The 4,851-nt window shown below is 37.5% G+C and overlaps 1 pseudogene; it reads left to right on the plus strand.

Annotated features, from left to right (window-relative positions):
• Positions 1–4,081: 4,081 nt before the first annotated feature.
• Positions 4,082–4,217, plus strand: LOC114007966 (uncharacterized; annotated as a pseudogene).
• Positions 4,218–4,851: the final 634 nt, after the last annotated feature.

Here is a 4,851-nt window from a genome sequence, read left to right on the forward strand (position 1 = left end):
GGGTGTGTGATTTCTTGCTTTCTGTCTCTCTCTGTCTTTCTGATGAGTGAACACGCCCTATAACAAAAACCTCTCCAAAAAATAAATAAATAAATAAAATAAAGGAGTCAGGACCAGCAGATGGCATAATGGTTATGTCATTGGACTCCCATGTAGTTGACCATGGTTTGAGTCCCAGATCAGCAGCTTAAAACTCATGCTGGGTGCGTGTGTGCATGCCCAAAATCCTGAGAGGAGAATGGAGGAGAAGGGATAGCAATATGGCTATCTTCCCCCAAAGCGGGGGGATGATTTCTTGCTTTCTGTCTCTCTGTCTCACCAGTGAATGCACTCACCCTATAGCAAATATTTCCCTCCCTCCAAATAATAAACAAAATAAAGGAGTCTATTTCCTTGTAATACTACGCTTCAAAGAAAAGATCTAGCCCCTGGGTAATTCAGGGACCTTGGAGGCCATGGAAGTGCAACACTCAGATTTCTTAAGGTGACAAGCCCCTGTACCTCCAGATCTGCCAAGACACTGATGATGGGACCAGACAGTCTCAGGCTGCTCTCATCACTGACTAAGCAAGGCTGCTGAAGCCATGTTTATTCTGCTTTATGCAGGACTGCTCTCATGTGAAATGTTGTTCAGAGATCCCATCCTGGCTTGCCTGAGACATCACAGAGATGTTCTACAGTTTGGAGCTCACCCTGCCCCATCCTCTTTCTCTCCTGTTCTCCTTTCACATTGCAGCCCAAAGGCTCTTCTTCCACCCTCTTTACCTGTCACAGATGTTATTCCAATATTTGCTGTATGTTCAGGCTCATTGAATGGCATTCTTTTGTCACAAGTAAAAAATCTTAACAACTGCAGGCGCTCATTCCTTTACATTAAAAAAATGGAACTCAGTGCTCTTTGAGCCAAATGTGTTTCTGAATTCAGAGTATGGTGCATCTACCTTATATTACAGACTTGCTCTATTTGTGTTATCACGCTGACTATGCACTGAAACCCAAACAGATTAGGAAAAAATAAAAGTTCTATGTAATCTCATATAAAGATAGATTATTTTTATTTATTTAATTTTGTTTTTTGCCAAAATAAGTTTAGATCAGATTGGGCATGGCCTCTAAATAAATTATGAAATTTAAGAAAAGCTGTTTCAGTACTTAGAACTTCATGGATCTCACAACTGTGAATCAGAAAGTTAATCTAGTCATCTTTTGCACTATTATTAATAACTTATTTTACTCCAAGGATCATAATTTATTTCTTCTCCTTTTATATTGATTAACTAGATCCTATCCAGTGGTTCTGAAACTTCAGCATTAATAAGAAACTCCAGGTAACAGTTTTCAACTCCCCAATATTTATTCATCAATCTAGCATTGGTCCTAATGTGTGCCTTTTATTTTAAAGAGTGTTTTTGCCTTATATTGCTTGCACTCACCAGAGGGAGAGAGAGACAGACACAGTGAGAGTGGCAGTGAGAAATCACTCACTAGGGGGGATGGATACTCTACAATCCCTTCTCCTCCCTTCTCCTCCATCCCATGCATGCCCATGTGCCCAACATGATTTTGATAGCAACCAGGTCTAGCTCTTGAACCATGTTCACCCATGTGTGAGTCCAGTGACATAACTACCACACTATGTCCTGGTCCCCTAGAGTGTAGTGTATTTTTAACAAACCAGACACCCAAAACCCCACTTGAAATTCTGACGTGGTTGGTCTCAGGATTTATACTTTGAAAATACTGACCTGGATGTTGAGTCCACTTTTCACTATGGTAACTCACTAATACTCTTAGTCCCAGATTTAACCTACCATGGGGTTGTTGGAAAGTCATGATGTATTTTCTGTGCAAAAATGCACCGTGACTTTTTCCAACAACAAAATAGATTTTGAAGCTTTGTTTGTTTTTAAAAGTAAGAACTAGCTAACTAGTTCATCCTCATGCTCTTTCTCTCTGACTGCCTACTTTTGCAGCTAGCTCATACAGCCATTCACTTCCCAGTATGATATTAATGTCACCAATACTCTTCAGGGATGTTTATCTTGGAATAGCTGGAGTTGGTTCTTTGAACTGAAATAGAGTTGAATAGTTTCCACTTATCTTTGAGAACCTGTTTCACCAGAGCATTAGCTCTGTGCTCATAGAGTTGTGTCCCCCTATTTCCATTATACTTGGAGTTAAAGGTAGAAAAACTATAGATAAACTCTAATGGGTAAAAGACTCCACGATGGGTTTAGCTGAATAGCTGGCATGAAATGAATTTGTAAGTGTACAACTAGCTTAGCAATGCTTTTAGCCTGGTTTCCTGGCTGGGCCAATTTCCTTTAGAATGTGCAAAAATTTTATACTTGCAAAGTGTCCTCTTTCCAGTGCTATTACTAATTTCTGTTTTAAGCTGAGTGCTTCCTGAAACTGGAGACTGATGAAGACTGTAAGCATATATGTTAAGAGAAAAGGTAAAGGAGAAAAAAAAATCTCTGAAAAAAAGTCTATTTACAATATTAATGTATTTTCTGAAAACAAATGTTTGCCTCCCTCTGAGTAGGAATCAAACTCTTCTGCTAAAAGCAGGTTAAATAGTTATGTGTGAACAAGGGCAAGACAAGGAACACGAAGTCCAAAATCATCCTTTAGAATCACGTGAATACAATGATTGCTATAGGTTCATGATGGTCAATCTGGGACACATGATATTTTGTTGGTATTTAATGGAAATTAGACATTCAATGTAGTACATAGCTCTGGACAAACATTTTTAAGAATAATATTAGGAAAAATTCATAATTTGATGCTAAATAAACAAGTAGAGAATACAATGATATAGAGTACAATGCATAGGTATACAATGTCGGTGTGTTTTAATTAGTAAAACACAAGCCTGTTAAGAAATACCATAAATAAAAATTCTTCTTTAAACTAAGACCTTATATCCCACAGAAGCCTGTCTTCTTTCTCAGTGACTCAGGGTACGCTGGTGGGAAAGTGTAGGAAACACTGCAGTTGATTGTGACACGTGTGCTGAGGTATTTCCTGTAAAGAGCCTAAACGTGCCCACTTTGTTATTCTAGTGAGTGCCGCTGAATTCTCCACCTCAACTAGCAACATATGGAGCTGAAAATGGTATGAAAATCGTGTGCTTTAGTTTTGCTACCAAGGATATGCAACAGGATGTTAAAACTCAACTATTTCTGACTCTGTTTTGGCTACAGCCCCAAGACAATATTTGCCAACTATTCCAAACATTAAAGTTAGACCACCTATGTAGGATTGCAAAGAAATAGAGGAATGAGAGAAGGAACCCATAATGCTCCTTCCTCCCTGCAGGTAACAACCTACAGCGGCCAATGGGAGCTGTAGAGAAGCTCTAACTACATACAGTTTGACATAACACTATCTGGATATTTTAATTGCTGAAATGAGAATTTCTTTTTGCGATTAGATTTAACTGGAGGATGTTTTATTACCTACAAGTAACCAGAAGGTCATGGGATTTCCTCTCAGTTTCAACTGAATAGTAGAAAAAAATAATCCTACAAAGTGGGTTTGATTGAGCAGTGGGGGAAAAATATAGGAATTTATTTATTTATTTTTACCCTATAGTGTTACTGGGACATGAATCAGAGAGAGAGAGAGAGAAGTTACATAGGAAAACATTTGGAGATTTTTAGCAATTCTTTTACTTTTTGCTTGTTTTAAAGTGCTATCGTGGTTACATTGAAGGACCTAAGCTTCCACCAAAAGGAGCTTTTTCTTTCCACATTACAATGCACTCTCTACTTCTAGCAGCTTTATGTCTTGAAATCATCCCTTACTCAGTGCTGTTCTTGGTGTTCACTTTTTCCATATTTCACTTGCTTTAAGATATTGGGATAATACTTTGTGTCAGATTTTTAGGTACATTGTCCCATTTGATGATGCTGAAGTAACTTTTTGATTTCATGGGAAGTGCCTGCCTATTTCCAGAACTATTTAAGCTAAAACAGAAGAAAAAAAGATAACTAAATCATGATCCTAACTTCCCAAAGAAGTGTCTCTCACTCAGCTTACAAATTCCCGATCTTCTTATTAGTTTATCTTATCAATCGCTTCTCGGCCTTTTGGCTAAGATCAAGTGTATTAGTTTATCTTATTCCATTTGTGTTTCTATGTGAGTGAGTTTTCTGAAAATGGCATGTAAATAGTTGGATCTCACTTTTTCACCTAACTCAGCAACTCTATCTTTTAATTAATGTTTACACCCTTTGCATTTAATGTAATTATCAATATGACTGTGGTTCAATCTCATAGTGTTCTTTTCTTTGTGTTTAACTATTCTGTTTTTTTTTTTCTTCTTATCCTATCTTTACTGACCATTTTGAATGATTCCATTTTATCTTTACTGTTACACTTTAATACTCCTCTCTCTCTCATTGGTTTCACTATGGTTTACAATAAACATCTTTAATTTATTACAATATACCTTTCAATAATAAATATCATAACATTTACTGTAATATATAATAACCTTACAAACATATACATTTTTTATAACCAGAGGGTGCTTGTGCTTACCAGAGAAAGACAGAAAGAGAGAGAAAGTATTTCACAATGGGGCATGGTCCCATTGAAACCCCTTTCCTCCATTTCTTCAACCCATCAGGATTTGGGGGATCCATGTACTATGAGTGTTTTGTTTTTTTAAAGAGAGAGGTTTTTGGTATAGGGTGCATGTGTTCACTGAAGAGACAGTCAGAGAAAGATAGAGAGATCAAAGGTGAGAAATCATCTCCCAAAGGGATGGCCAAGCCACAATCCCTTTTCCATTTTCCTCCTGGTATCTTGGGTATGCACACACACGTGTCTGGCATGATT

The sequence above is a fragment of the Tupaia chinensis genome, unplaced genomic scaffold (genome assembly GCF_000334495.1).
Source record: "Tupaia chinensis unplaced genomic scaffold, TupChi_1.0 Scaffold000264_1, whole genome shotgun sequence".
Taxonomy (NCBI): Eukaryota; Metazoa; Chordata; class Mammalia; order Scandentia; family Tupaiidae; genus Tupaia; species Tupaia belangeri.